Raw genomic sequence first — 16772 nt, 5'->3', positions numbered from 1 at the left:
AACAAGGAAGCCAATATAAAGAAAAGCTTAGTTACCCAAATTGCAGTGAGTTCTACTTTTTAAAATATATATCACTTAAAACGGCATCAAGATAATATTCACATTAATGATTCTTAATGCAAAATTCATTTTAATATGGTAAACAAATGACAACAGTAGTTTTGTAGATTCTGCTTGGGTTGTAGTGACCCAATTATCTGGTCAAAGGGCTGCATGGATGCAAGAGACAGGGTGAGTTAAAGTTTAACTCCCAGGAATTGTAAACCAAACCTAAAGCCACTGAACCTTTGGAGTTTGATATGATGATTAGAGCATACCCAGAGTGACACGTTGAATTCGCCATAATCAAGGAAACCTTTTCCGGGTGGGGATCTCTGAAATCACTCAGGTATTGTCCATGTGTTTTGCTTTTTCTATTTCAACTGTGTGAAACTGTGCGGTGTGGATCAGTGGGAATGCAGTGAAAACAGTTTTTACCCTCTTCCACTATAGAGCTGAATTCAGAGACTTTTCTAGTCTGTTTTTATACTAATGAAGCCACCTGAAAACAAAAGAAAATTAGAATGATCGTGTAATGTCAAAATGAGACGGCAGCTGTTTTTGCTCCTTGATTTAATCAATGTCTGAGGGTTAAAAAAAATGGAGATTTATCACATTGGGTATAAGAGTAAGGCTAACGTTTCTGAGAAATGTATTTAGCAATAGCCGGACAGCTGGGAGAGTTGTGGTTGACTGACTGTCCTGGTCCTCAGATCCCAGGAAGCGTAAAAGTATAATTAAGAAGAGAAATAGTATTAACATCACTGACAGATTCTGAGTTCTCTGTATAGGTCATAATTCCTACCATACTTTAGACTTCACATATTCAATTATCTTCTTTCCTCTCCTCCTTTATCCTGCACCACCACCGAAAACACACACACACACACACACACACACACACACACACACACACACACACAGAGTCATGAACAATGATTGGTTTGAGTATATTAAATCTCAACCTTGAGATGGCTAATTATTAGATCTTTTCCTTTCAGGATGGTTTGGGCAACTGTGCTGCGGTGGATATATTTCACATGATCATTTTGTTCACTCCAACAAGATGATTCACAATCAGACTATAATGGTATTTTACCTAAAAAAAAGAAATCAATCAGGGCACTTACCAGGAATATCCCATTCCTCCCAGAAATCTCTTAAATACTCTGATTGTGATAGTTTTGTTCTATGATTACCAAAGTAAGTTCCAAGGAGAATGGGTTCCCAAACAAGTTTCTTTACCACGGGACTTCTTAGATGTGTATTGTGTATCTCCAAGAAGATGACTAACACACCATCATTTGTGCATTGTGCAGGATTAGTGTTCTGCAAAACGTGCATTGGCAAATTTAACTCTAGTTGTATACAGTTTAAGATCGTCAAAGATGTGGCGGTCTGGTCTGAAACATTCTTTTTTATTAATATGTGCTGAGATGCATACAGTAGGAGCATAATAGGTCTGGAAACAAAAGTGAAATTACTAACTTGTCAAAGCACTGAGGCCTTCCCCTGCTAAATACAGGTAATAGACAATGACTTACAGGTTCATTTTTAAGGGCAATATTTTCTGGAATAGTATTGATACTGCCCATTTGAGACAGTTCTCATATTTTACTGTTCCAATTTATTATTTATCAAGTGTAAGGGAAGGAGAAAGATAGTTGTCAAGAAAAAAGAAATTAGTTATTATGGGCAAACATAAAATGACATAGTGGATATGAAAACACTGAATATTTGGTTATTATTTCCAATTGGGCTAATACCAAGTTGCTTTTGTGTCTTTTCAAATATAGCATTTCCTACACTGTATTCAGTGGACATTAATATATGTGGCTCAGAAAGAGGGATTCTATTGTCCAGTAAGTTGAGGAAATGGTGGTTGGACAAGTTAAAGCAGGTCTTGTTACTACATGAGTATTTTGAATAATAATAATAACAGACGTTTATGACGCATATTGCCAAGTGCACTTCTAAGCGCTTTCCATGCGTTTATCTCAAGTTATTCTTAGAAGAGTCATATAAGGTAGATACTATTATAACATTTTTCAAAACGAGAAAACTGAGGCACAAGTAAGTTACCTAATGGGCTGAACATCACTCAGTTAGGAGGTGGCGAAGCCAAGTTCCCCAGCCAAGTGGTCTGACTCCAGAGCCCAAGCATAGAACCATGAGACGTCCTCACAATGACTGGAGATTTACTCTGTGTGTAAATACATTCATTCATCTTGAATACCTAGGAGAGCAGGCAACGTTCTGTTTCCTAAGCTTAATTTACAACAGAACATCTTCTTTCAGTAACATTTATTAACATCTCTCAGAAATGGTATTCCTCAGACTACAGATTAAGACAGAACAAATCACTTTTATAGCCCGTGTCCAGCCTTCATAACAACCAGAATTGACTGAAACCGTCACTATTGAAATCATCACGATTGAAAACCTCTTAGGTACCTGAGAGTCTAACCATCTTTCGTCAGACAGGACCATGCCTATCTTAGAGACTTTCCAAATTAATTATAGACAGAACACTGGACTTTTCTCCTGACAGAGCTGGGTTGGACTGCTTGTTCACAAACTCCCTAGGTTTGTGACCCTGGGCATGATATTCAGCTTCCCTAAATCTCGGATTCCTCAAAGGTAAAATGGGGGCAAAATCTGTCCTGCAGAATTTAGTAAAGATTAAATGAGATGATAAAGCAAAATAGTTAAGCACAGTCCCTGGTACACAGGAGGAATTCAGCAAAACTCTCTTCCCTTTCCGTTTCCCTGTTGGTAAAAACCTCCAGAAAAGTCTCCTAAAACTTTCCAAACTTACCTATTAGCTCCTCTTTGTCAAAACAATGCTACTATCATTTAAGTAAAAAGCTGTATGTAAACAATGAAGTTTTTTGATGAGTCACAAAGTGAAACCCCATTCCATTTATTCAGAAAATAAGACAACTTATCATTCTCTTTTATTCTAAAAAAAATAATTTTTTCACTGAAACCCACAGGATACCCTGTCACAGTGTGTGTTCATTTCATCACACAGCCAGTTGATATTAAAAATCTGTTTCAATAACTATCTTTTAAAATACTGTCATCCTACAGAAACCTGGGCAGTATGGGTAGTACGCTGGGTACTATTGCACAATGGTTTTCATTACCTTATGTGTCTCTAAATGACTCAATAAGTTCAAACAAGATGGTATTGATCCACAGAGGATAAACACCATTTTATCTTATTCATGGAAACAGTAACCAGGTTCTTCTAAAGTGCAGTCGTAACAGTCCAAACTCCCCCAGGGAAAGCATCTAGAAAAGGAGCAGCACGACTACAGTGACATTCTGTATTAGAAATCTAAATCCCATCTGCTCCTTGGCCTGATAAAGTAAAATCCAGGCAGTAATTAACAAATATTTACTGCTGATTCGATCAGAAAAGCTGGTTTATCTCTTTATTCCATCAAACCTAACCCAACTAGGTTATCAGCATTAAGAACTATTTCAAATTTTTATTTTAATAAATTAGAATTTTGTGATGAATATTTTTGATGGATCCAAATGAAAAATTAAAATATTTCTCTTTGTAAAAATAGTTGTCTTGGGCTTCCCTGATGGCACAGTGGTTGAGAGTCCGCCTGCCAATGCAGGGGACACGGATTCGTGCCCCGGTCTGGGAAGATCCCACATGCCGCGGAGCGGCTGGGCCCGTGAGCCATGGCCGCTGAGCCTGCGCGTCCGGAGCCTGTGCTCCGCAACGGGAGAGGCCACAGCAGTGAGAGGCCTGCGTACCGCAAAAAAAAAAAAAAAAAAAAAAAAAATAGTTGTCTTGACTAAAACATACTGGTATCTTAAGCTCTCAGATTTGATTTTCTTTTAAAGATATACACTAAACTTGTTTTTTCCTTATTCGGATATATACGTGGAACTTTATATATGTAGGTATTACTGATCATACAGAAAACATTTTCCAGATTTGCTTATTCCAATAGGACTCAGTTCGTGCTAATATTAAGAGGAAAGTAATAATAAGGATTAGGATAACTCTCCCTAGTTTGCAAGGTTATGTACAGGGTTCTGCCCCAGTCAGTAATATGGCTAAAGAGAATTAGCATATGACAATTTGGCCAGACAGAATGACTAAGCAAGCAAACCGGTTTGCAATTCTATCAAAATGCCTCCTTCAAGGACATAGCAATGTCTTCTCTTCCTCTAGCAGTTAAAAAATGACCATTGTTTTGGGATGCCCAGTGGACTTAACACTAGATTTACATAGCAAAATTAACTACCATGATACCTTATTTCTATAGAATATTCTAGTTTACAAAGCATTTTATACAGAAGAATTTAGGTTTCTTTAATGCCAAAGTTCTTCATAGTCAATTTAGTAATCCTAGTTTCTTCAAGGTAATTGTCATTATTCATCACTGAACGATGCTCTCACCTAGAGTTTATAAGCTTAGCTCCATGTATGTAGCAATAGTGCAGACTACGTAGCCTTCAACTACTGTCCTGGGCGTTAACTGATTTGTTGATGAATTAAGAGGTTTGATGAAACTGTGAGGAAAGGACATAAGGATCCAGATGGAAGCTGAGAGGAGAACAAGTCCCATGCAGGTCCCTGAAGAAAACAACCCTAAAAAGATTTAAACCAGTGCAGATGCTGTAACTAAGATAGTGAAGGAAGCAAAGAAGGGAAGATTCTATAACATCTCCTAAAAAACTGACAGAGCACTGGCAGGGTATTAGGTATAAACGCAATTGATTTTCACTTCTATTAACCCATCTGCAGTATCCTTCTATCCAGCTCGTCTATTAGGTTTATATTTCGTGCTCAGCTGGGGCTCAGCTGGGGCCTTCTGCATGAATTGGCTTAGCCTAAAACCTGTGCTTACTCGCAGTGGAAGTCAAAAATCAGAATCTGATACCATGGAGAAAACTCTGTTGGCACAGACAAATGCTCCCCTTAGGAACCCTCTTTCCAATCCTCTTTCCTGAAGAGCCCTAACGCTGCCTCACAATTCAGGCATTTACTACCAGCCAATGGACACTCTATGATGATGATAACAATGATATTAATAATAGCTCTTATATCCTTACATAGCTCCTGCCATTAACTCATTTAATCCTCTGGAATCTCCTGGAATCGGTACTGGTGCAATTCCATTTCTCCTGTAAAGAGGTGACATCTCAGAGACATGAAAAAAATTGCCCAAGATCACACAGTTAATCAGTGGTAGAAACAAGAGTGAACTCCAGGAGTCTGGCACATAGACTCTGCAAACAGAGTAGAAATGGAACACTGAGAAGCGCTGAGTTTTGGAGTTAAAAGGAAACGTTGAGGTCCTTTGACAGAGAAAAAGCTATATGAGTGCCCCAAGGATAAAAGACACTTTTTATCAGGGGAAGAACCCATGTGCAGGACTCCACCCCTCAGGCAGGCCCTTTCCATTATACCACCTCCCACAGGACAGCATTTCTAATTCATCCTGATTCTCTATGCAAACTCTGAGACAGAGATTAATAGGACCTCCACGATTATGAGGAAATATTCCCTTCACTCTGAGTGCCACTCTCCCTGTTATGTTCAGATTCAGGGACTGACACAGTCCGAGACGCAGTTAAAGGAGACCTCTCTTGTGAACAGAGAGACTGCCAGGCCCAGGTCACAGAGGAGATATGCGCAGGCACAGGCCAGGAACACAGTGGCGTCACCTCTGAAAATACAAAGTAATTGTCCTGAATGACTTGGCTGCCTTACACTCGAATTCTGTCAGTGTCTGAAAAGGACATAGCACCTCCCACCTGGAGGACACACCCTTCTCCCCAGGGAAAGGATAATTGGGTTGCTAGGTCTCCGAATGCTAAGGGAATCCCATATTTAAACTGACCTAATTTGGAACTTTAAATTGAAACCCAGATGCACCCAAATAGCAGCTCCACCAGCCTCAATAGAGTTCTTCATTTAGGATAAAAAGAGTATGTTTCCAGAAGTTCCTTTTTAAAATACGAATTAGTTGGAATACAGAGTGGGAGTGATCAGGACGCTTTGAGGTGTTGACATACAGGAACACTGTAGCCTAAAATCACCTAGCATATTCACTAGTCTCATAAAGCCTTATGGAAGTGGTACTTAGGATAGGTAAGTTTTGATGGTGGGGAAGAGAAGACGTAGAGGAGAGATGGCCCAGGGTGAAAGTGTCATGGGTAACCAGTGGATAATAGAAGGTATTTGAATGGCAGGTGTTTGTCTGATTTTTGAGAAAGAATTTACTTATTAAATAATTTTGATTTATTATTAAAATCGTTTGAGCATCATACCAGGTACTAATTCCTCCACGTGTCTCTCTCATTTCATAACAGTTACTTAATACAACTGCATTACTTAAATTGGAATCAATCAGGGAATGCCATTATGTGGTCCCAGAGGGTAATAAAGATAAGAGAAAAAATTACAATGTCTAGAAACTCTTATTCTTATTTGCCTTTCAAAATAAGCCATAAGATCAAGTATTTACTATAATAATAATAATTCAGTTTATTACTTCCAATAATTATAATTCAATATTTCAAAGTATTCCCCAAATTCCAATGAAACAAAGCTGATTCATGGTGCTGGAATGGCCAAGAGGGAGATGAATGCAATGTTAGAGCAGAAGGCTCTGGACCCACAATGCCTGGGCTCAAATCCTAGTTTCACCACTTACTAGCCATGTGACCTTCAGCAAGGTAACTTCTCTGTGCCTATTTCCTCTGCTGTAAAATCAAGGTTGCTTTGAGATTAGAGCAGAAGTTACACATGAAGATCTTAGAACAATACCAAGTAAGTGTGCAGAAACCTCAGCTATTGCAGCTGTAATTCTCATCTCATTTCTGTGTTGATTTCACAATGCTTTACTGGAGGAAAATGGTTAGAAGAGAGAGAGGCTATGAGGTCAACATGTAGAAAGTATATTTTAGCCTGGAAGTCCGTGGCTTAGAAATTAACTATCCCCATGACTGGCTTGCTGGGCAAATTGGGAACAATTTCTCCCCGACTCTGTTGCAGTTTTCCCAAGGCAGAGATGTTCTCTATCATAGGCAGGGCCTCCTAATTAAGTCAGTATAGAGTGATTTAAAGGAACCTGGGTAATTAGCAAGAGAAGCAGACTAGAAATCTGGTCTGAAATCACCCCAGAGTACAAACCTCTCAGGCTCTGTTATTTTCACTGTTATGACAAAAAAAAAAAAAAAAAAAAAATCAAAGTATTCAAAGGCACAGTACTCTTTATTGAATAAAATAGCCACCTAATTGGGGACAGAAGGCGAAGAGGTAGAAGAAGAGATAAAGAAAAACATTAGTGAGTGTCATGTACCAAGCTCCATGCTGTGCACTTATCCAATCACTTTGAATCACTATAACAACCCTATAAGGCAGGCATCATTATCTCCAATTTTGAAATGAAGAAACTGGAAGCCAGTTATAAATAACTTAACCCAAGTTTGCAAAGTTCTTAAAGGATGGAACTCAATATTTGAACCTAAGTCAGTATGACTTCGTGATTCCATGGTTTTATGTTCATTATTGACTATGACACCCTTAGACTTGTGAACCAATAATGAACAACACAGTGCAAAATATCGTGTATTCTAATATCCTGTGGTGAAACTAGAAAATTAGGAAAAAGAGGACAACGTCTAGAGTAGTCAGAGGATATAAAATGTCCATTCTGCTTAGCAAATAGGTATGAAGTGCCAACTAACACGAGGCTAAGGGCTAAGGGCTAAGATGAGTGTATGTCCTTGGTGAGTTTATGGCCCTCCCTCTCTTTATCCTACCTTCATTCCTCAATGAATGAATGAGGAATGAATGTAGGATGTTCTGTCCTCCTTTTTCTTTTCCATCTGTCTCGAAACTAATCTTTCTGCCTTTAAGCTGCTTCTCAACAAAACTCACGAGTTATCTTTCTAAAGTACACAGGGTCCTAGAATTCTTCCATGCTGTTCCCAGTGACTTCATAATACAGTGCGAACACTCTATCATGCCAATATTGATTTAATTCTTGCCTACCTTACCAGCTTTATCTTCTGTCACTCTCGCTCCCTCCCTCGAGAAACCCCCTCCCAACTTGAATTCAACATGCTAATCATACTCAGCTTCTCAACCATCCATATTATTTTCACTTACACCTCTGTCCCCTAGAGTCCCTTTCTTCTCCCTTCTCCTAACTCCTAGTCATCCTTCAAACTGGCCTGAGTAGAGGGAATGTATACACTGGAAATTAATATGAAGTACAACATTGGAGAAGTTTGGTAATAAGATAGAAAAATTGACATTAGTTCATAGAGTTATATGAGGCCATTGGAATTATTTTAGTTGAAGAGTAATATAAAATGGATATTTAAGAAAATCAACCAGTGTTGTACATATGACATTAGAGTTAGAAAAGACTAGAGGCTGAATTACAGCGATGATCTAAATATTAAATGATGGCTGCAGAGATGATAATTAATGGCAGTGAAAATTCAAAAGAAAGCAAAGTATCGGAACTCAGTGGCTGACTAGAAATAAGGAGGCAAGGATTTAATAAGGGCAGTTTATACCAACGCATGTAAGTTAGCATAAAATCAGAATTTATATAATCTTTTCTTTTCACTGTGATTGAAATGTATTATTTTGTTTATATATACATTTGAGCTGATTTTATTTTTGCAACCGAAAAATACTGCATTGACACAATTTAATCATTGACATACACTAGGATCTTTTCTTTCATCTTCAAATGTTCTGTCTAGCTGACTCTTGTCCTTGAAGCAAATTGTCCAATTTTGAGATGTAGAACTATAAATCTAAGTTGTATGTGTGGTCAGACTGCCGGGAATTTGTGTGAGTAAATTTCATAGATGTTTCAGGAGGTACAGACTGTTTTTCTTGCCTCCTCCCTTTATTTTCTGACACTGAGTCTTGGAAGTTTCTGGCTTTTCAGTGGAAAAAAGTACTGAATCGTGGAAACAAACACTTCAAATTATCATTCATCAAGCTTCGCACAATCTGGTCTTTAATCTTTCACTTTTTCTAAGCGCATCAGGTTGGGAGCAGCCATATGGTTGTAACGCTGGGAGGGCTGGGGAAGACTAGATGTGAGACCAGGGTAGAATTGGGGGTTGTTGACAAAGAGCAGGGAGAAGAGGATCTGGATTTCTTTCAGAAGCCTGAATCTTTGGAGGGCAGTCTATGATCGGGGATGAGGGATGGATGCTGCAATTGGTCAGCCTGGGTCTGACTAGCTAAGTAGAGGGCATGAAGAACACATGGCCAGAGCCCTGTGCTACTCATCCCGGTGAGATACAACTGGGCAAGTCAGAGCCCTGAAATTCTTACTACAGGAAACTGTCACCTGCCTCTCTGTGAGAATTACAATTGCAGGCAATTCATAAAACACCAAGGGACTTCCCTGGTAGTGCAGTGGTCAAGAAGCCTCCTGCCAGTGGAGGGGACACGGGTTCGTACCTGGTCCGGGAAGATCCCACATGCCACGGAGCAACAGAGCCCATGCACCATGACTACTGAGCCTGCGCTTCAGAGCCCGCGAGCACCAACTACTGAGCCCCCAGGCCACAACCACTGAAGCCTGCATGCCTAGAGCCCGTGCTGCGCAACAAGAGAAGCCACCGCAATGAGAAGCACGCGCACCGCAACAAAGAGTAGCCCCTGCTCGTCGCGTCCAGAGAAAGCCTGTGTGTAGCAACGAAAACCCAACACAGCCAAAAAAAAAAAAAACAGTACATTTTTTAAAAAAGAAAACACCGAGCAGAGCCATTTGCTACATCTCTTATCAAGGTATATCAGATGGCAAGTCACCCTTACTCAGTGACCTAGTTATAGAATATCCATATAATCTTTTTTTTTTTTTTAAGGGAAACGTAAGGCTGTCCTTTATTGAAAGAGTCAGATTGCCTCAGGGCCATTGTACTACAGAGCTTTAGATCATTGGAATTTGTAAGCTTCACTCCAGGATTGAATGTCTTCCATTAGTCAGTGATTGGCAGCCTTGGTGAACATTGAGTTTTCAACTTAAGTTTTCCAAATTGGTCTGAGGAAACCAGATGCAGGAACTAAGTTCAAAAGGACAATCTCAACGAGAATAAAAAGAGACATGATAACACCAGACCTCACCAGCTCATCAGGTCTCTGTAATCAGCCACACAAATAATTGGTCCCAGGACTATTGGATAAACATCTGCTTTTAAGCTGAAGGATATCTACATTGTATGCTGTGATTACCACCATACCAATTTGTAAGTCAACTTAGAAATTCAACATACATGCAAAGAAATTCTACTCTTCTCGTTAGGTTATGTGATTCTAGAATTTCTAAACTCTGCCAGTTTTCTTTCCCAGGGATCTTTAAGAAAGTCAGTCATGGGGTCAGAGTTGGGCATTATTATTGAGAGAAGACAACACAATAGCCATCTGTACCCTGATCTTACATGTACTAGAACAATGACAACACCAAAACCATGTATGTATACGTATTAGCCAGGGTTCTCCAGATAAACAGAACCAATATTCCAATTGGAATCCTAACTGGCTAATACATATACCTACATGGTTTTAGTGTTGTCGTTGTTCTCGTATCTGTAAGATACATATAAATCTATTTATCTATCAATAGATAAAGAGGTTTATTATAAGGAATTGGCTCATCCGATTATGGAGGCTGACAAGTCCCAAGATCTGCACTTGGCAATCTGGAGACCCAGGAGAGCCAACATGTAGTTCCTGTCTGAAAGCCAGAAGGCTTCCCAAGAAAAGCCAATGTTTCAGTTCAACTCTGAATGCAGGAAGAGACTGATGTCCTAGCTCAAGCACTCAGGAAGGGCAGAGTTCTCCCTCTCTCTTTTTTTTTTTTTGTAATAAACTGGGTGTTCTCTCTTATTTAGCCTTTTTATTCTATTCAGACCTTCAGTTGATTAGGTGAGGCCCACCCACATTAGGAAGAGCAATCTGCTTTACTCAGTCTATCAATTCAAACATTCATATCATTCAGAAATACCCTCAAAGACACACCCAGAATAATGCTTGGCCAAATGTCTGGGCACTCTGTGACCCAGTCAAGTTGATACGTAAAATTAACCATCACAGTATAACCTTAAGGGAATAGAAAGCACCTCACGTTGTCTGGTCTTAAGGATGTCCATTCCTTCTCCATTACCCCCTCCTTCATCCAACACATGCACAGTTCCCATCTGCTGTTAAAATTTTCCAAAATCTTTTTTGGATTAAAAACACTGCTATTCGTCTCTCAATATTCAATGTTGTCAAGTACAGGTCACTTATGAGGATCTCTGGTTCAGAGTTTCTGATATTCTTATCCAAGTTGAGCAGAAGCTGGAGGATTTGTAAGGGAGTGGTGGTGTCAGAACCAGCTACAAAAGAAAACTTCTTGTGTGATGTTGTGCTGTCAACACTGGCCACCAGGAGTTTATTCACCCTTATGTATATATACACATTCATAGCCACACGTGTGCTTGTGCATTCCTACATATGTACAACCACACACAACCTGATGGTGCAGGCATAAATTCATCTCGGCCAGGGAGTGTGTGAAAATAAGGATGGGGACTCTAGGCACATGGAAAATGGGAAACAAGAACAAAGGAACCTAAGAAGTAAGAAGTAACTGGTGTATCTGGGAGACCTGACGGGCTTGAGCGCAGAATAGCTCTAGACTTGGATTGAGAGATAGTCAGAAAAGTAGAGTTAGGACCAGATCATGGTGGATACTGGATGTCAGGCTAAGGGGTTGGACTGTTTCTTTATAGTTAATTATGAGACCAATGAAGAATATTAGAAGGGACATTTTAGGGAGACTGATCTCGCAGGGGTAGGCAGTAACTAGGGGTAGTAAGCAGTGAAGTTTCATTCTACTTTGACTGAGTTAAGTCTAGTAATGGAAGAGAGGGTGGAGGATGAGGATAGGAGTAAGAAGAGCAACAAGTAAGGATACACATGTACAGGAGCAGGAAAATGTCAAGATCCAGACTTCATGAGGAGCCTGTGCTGGAGGTTGTTCTGGATAAAGAGGCTATAAGGACCTCAGCTGTAGGTATTCATGGATCTGCTAAGGTGCTTCACTGTTAACTTGACTCAACTACTTCCTACATCTGCTCCTCTCTCTTCTAAAAGCCATCCTTACTTTCTACTCTCTATCCTTTCTCTACCTCACAGCTTTTGCTTCCTCTCCATATATAGAGCCACGACATAGAGTTTTATGCATACAGTGCTAATATGAATACCTTACTGGTTGGTCCTCATGGAAATGGAGTTGAATATGAATCACTTAGGCAAGAATCTAGGAAGAATGTGATCTTTTTGGTATTTCAAGGGCATTATTTGTAAATACTGGCAATTATGAAAACATTTATTCATTAAGTGATGAAAAGTAGACAGGACAATTATTAGAGACAATTTTGAATTATTCTTTCTCCTGTAATCTAGTCTCTTTCTTTTATAGACTTTTTCTTTTTTTTAGTAATTTTTTAAGATGTGTCTGTCCCAACTATTTGGCAGGTGGAATAAATTACTCTCCATATTTCATTTTGTTTGACATTTAACATGCATAGACTGATTTTTAACATGCATAGGTTCAGAAGTTCTAACCTCAGCTGCGTATTATCACCTGAGGAGGTTTTAAACCATACAATTTCCCGGGCTCCACTCCAGACCAGTTGAATGAGAATCCCTCTAGGGGTGGTAAGGGTGATGCCCAAGTACGGGTGATTATAACATGAGGCCAGGTAGGGAGTCTGTTCTTTCTCCATAGTTTCTGCTAAAATTTAGAAACACCTGCAGTTAAATCTTGAAGTCCTATTTTTGACAAGACATGCATAGGTTAACACTTCCTCTCCTGTCTTTCCTTGTGTAGTTTATAGTTTCAAGCTAAATTCCAGGGATTTAAAGGCTCTTTGTTGATATTTAAAGGGCATTTGAAGCAAATAAATGGTGAAATGTCTTTTGAAGCCAATAAAATACACCTCTGTAATATCTACTTAATGAGAATATGTTAAAGAGCAGGAGGTGTCTCCACTGGACCATAAATTATGCAATTTTAAACAGATTTTCTAAATGAAAATAAAAACTTCTGACCATTTGAAATCACTTTTTTCTCAAACAAAACAAGAAGGATTTCCAGATGTCAGGATTGTTTTGCAGTAATGATGATCTGTGGGCCAGATGAATGTGCTTAACTTTCCCAAGAGTTTGGGTAACTTTTTCTTTTCAAAAGAGATTGTGTGTGACTCCTGATTTTTAATTATTTTTTAAAAAATGTTGGGAAGACATGTCTTCTCATCGCCTGAATGTTCATAATGCCCTGATTTAGTACAGGTGTAATTATATACACATGTATATACACAAAGAAATGTATAAATATTGTAATCCAATCATTTGTCTATTATACCTCTGCTTGTTCTTTTTCTCTGATAAATTCTAAGTTGGTAGCCCCAATAGTATTTTCTTCTCTGGTATAGTTTTATTTTTGTCTATAGATATTTTTACTGTGGTACAATTTCCCCAGTATCTTAGGATGTGCTATTTTAAGTCACTCTATTTAGGACTTGGAATGACTCCAAGTAAGATGGTATATGGATTTAAACATCAACAAACAGTAATCAAAATATCAGTTTTTTACATCTTTGAAAAAATAGCATTTAGAAAGCTTGTCTGTCAGCATTGCTTCTCTACAACTGTTAATAACTTGTCTTAAAAACATGGTGTACCTTCCAGATAGAATCAGCAACTTCTTTACCCAGGGGTGTCACCAAAGGAGCAGGAAAGAGAACAAAGTACAGGATTAAAGAATGGAAGGGAGTAAGAAACAGGTAGACAGCTACTTAGAGACAGGTAGACAGCTACTTAGATTCAAATCACGGTTGTGCCACTTATTACCTAAGTAACCTTGGGCTCATTAACTTCTCTAACTTGGTTTATTACCTATATCAGAGGAATGAAAATACCTACCCCATTAAGTTTTTATAAGGATTAAATGAATTACATTTTAAGTTTTTAGAACATAGTCAATAGTATTCGTTCAGTTAATGTCAGCTATGTTTATTGTTCGTATTATTTGAAATCTGTTCTAATATTGCCCCATAATAGGCAAAACCAAGTATCTTGGTTTTCCTTTGTTTTTTCTGACCACTAAATGACCATATTTAAATAAGTTTATAAACTATTTTTTTCTGTGAATTTACTGCTCATGTCCTTTGCTCTTTGTCCACTGACTTCTGAGCCCCTTTACTATTGATTTTAAAGTACTCTTTGTATATTGCAGATATTAATTCTCTGTATATTATGTAAGTAGCAATCATTTTCTTCTAGTCTGTGGCTTCCTTTTAACTTTATATTGTCATTACAGATATTTGTAATTTTTATGTAGTCACATCTGTTAGTCTTTTCAATCCTGGCTTTTGGTATGCTTGGTTAGGAGGACTTTCTGCATTACAAGATTATAAAAATGTCCTCCCATATTTTCTTCTAGCAGTTATACAATGTTGTTGAAAGGTTATTTCTTTAAGTCACTTAGGAGTTTGGTATGTGTTGTGATATGGTATGCCAACTTTATCTTTCTTCTCAAATTGTCTATGATCTCCCTGTGATTGCACCTATTGGCAGTTCCGATATAAACACAACTATGGGTCTAGACTTTTTACCATTCCATTAATCTATTTGTCTATTCCTGTGCCTATTGTATTTATTTTTATTGAAGTATAATTCATCTACAACACTATGTTAATTCCATGTACACAACATAGTAATTCCCTGTTTCTATATATTACCAAATGATCACCATTGCCTGTTTTAATTTTAACTTTTGATTAGGCTAGTTCCAAATAACTCTATACTTTCAATGCATGTTGTGATATGTATTGCCGTTTTTCCTGCCAGATGAACTTTAGAACCAGTTTGTCAAATTTCAAAATAATTTAATTGGAAATTAAATTGGTATTGCACTAGATTAATAATTTTGGAAGAATTAATCTTTATAATAATAAGACCTCTATTTACCCAGGCTTTTAGATCCTGCAGTAGAATTTTATCATTTTCTTCATATAGATTTTGGATATTTCACATTGTTTGTTATTCTATATATTTTGTTTATATTGTTCAGATTCTCATTTCATTTTTTTCTGCTTAAATACGGAACATTTTTATAACTGTCCTCGTAGTATTCTTTTATTAGTTCTAATAGTTTTATATAGTTGATTTACTTCTTTTGACTGAGAATGAATGATTGCAGTGTTTCACTATTTAGTGTGATGTTTGCTACATGTCTCTGATAGATACTGTATCAATTTAAGAATTACTATTCTATTACTAACTTACTAAGAGTTTTTTTTTTTAAACCACTAGTGGGTGTTGAATTTACATTTACTGGGATGATGATGTGTTTTTCTTCTTCATCAATGAAGTGAATTAAACTAATAGAATCCCTGATGTTGAATAATCTTTGTAGTCTTGTAGTAAACCCATCGTGTTTATTGTATATTTGTCTTTTGATATTTTGCTGTATGCAGTTCATATCTATATTTGTGATACTGATCTATAGTCTTCTGTTTTGTGATATATTTGTCTGGCTTTGTATCAGAGATATGCTAACTTTGTCAATAATTTCATAAGTTTTCTGTTATTATTCTATGCTTCAAAAGCTTTCTATAATAAAAAATATATTTCTTAAATGAGTCTGTAAAACTCATTTAAGAAAACTTAAAGTTTATAAAACTTGCCTAATAAAGCCATTTGGACCATGTGTTATTTGGGAGGAATACAATGAATTTTTTCAATACAGTTTACAGTTATTGGTATATGCAAATTTTTGACTTACACTTGAAGCAATTTTGAAAATTCACAGTTTTCTAGGTAATTGGTTACTGCATCTAATTTTTCAATTTATTGATAAAAACACAGTCTTTAAAAGTCTCTTGATCTGTGGTTATATTCATTTTCCCTTTGTTTTTAAAATAGGTTTTCTTCTTTTTACCTTGTCAAGATTGCCAGAGGTGTGCTAATTTACCCATCTCTTCAATCAGCTCTTACATGTATTTATCAAGTCTACAGATTTTTGTGTTTTATTAATTTACTTTTATCTTTAATTCCTTCTGATTTCTTTTAGTCTCTTTTCCTTTTTCCTAGCCTCCTTAGTCAAATGATTATCGCTTATTAGAAAAATGCTGAAGAGAAACAGTTTCCTAAGAATTTAATCTTGACCACATCTCATAGTTTTTGATGACTTGCTTACACTGACATTCATTTGTTAATATAATTTAACTTTTAAAAATTAGAGTAAGAGCTGCATATTATAGACAGCTAAAACTAGCAAGAATGATAAAAATAATCAAAGAAGATAGAACGAGTTAGCCTTTTATAATCACTCTGATGAATATAAAACTTAACACAAATGAAATCAGACTATACATTGTTTTGTAATCTGCCTTTTTTTACTTGATTACATTTTACAAATATCTGCTTAAATAACATGTTCTACTAGAACATCAGTTTTATTAGCTGTACAGTACCACTGCTTATTAATATATTTCATCATTGGATATTTAGATTGTGTCTAATTTTTATTACAAAATTAACATGCTCTATGAGACACCACACACACACACACACATACACACACACAGAGGACTTTAAAGATTTTTCCTACTGAGAAACGAAAACAAATGAAATAACTGGATTATTAAAACAATATGAAAGAAAT

General features: G+C 37.3%; 1 protein-coding gene across 4 annotated transcripts in view; it reads left to right on the top strand.

Annotated features, from left to right (window-relative positions):
- Window positions 1-274: 274 nt before the first annotated feature.
- Window positions 275-16772, top strand: part of A1CF (APOBEC1 complementation factor) — an 81669-nt gene continuing 65171 nt past the window's right edge. For 2 of the 4 annotated variants that reach the window (XM_069541533.1, XM_060034563.1), the window contains exon 1: window positions 275-388. The gene's annotated coding sequence lies outside the window, so the exon portion shown is untranslated. The remainder of the gene's footprint in view (window positions 389-16772) is intronic. The other 2 variants (XM_060034567.1, XM_060034562.1) reach the window with 2 other exon arrangements.

The sequence above is a fragment of the Delphinus delphis genome, chromosome 16 (assembly GCF_949987515.2).
Source record: "Delphinus delphis chromosome 16, mDelDel1.2, whole genome shotgun sequence".
Classification (NCBI taxonomy): domain Eukaryota; kingdom Metazoa; phylum Chordata; class Mammalia; order Artiodactyla; family Delphinidae; genus Delphinus; species Delphinus delphis.
Note: the sequence above shows the minus strand (reverse complement) of the source record. Positions and strands in the feature narration are given on the sequence as shown.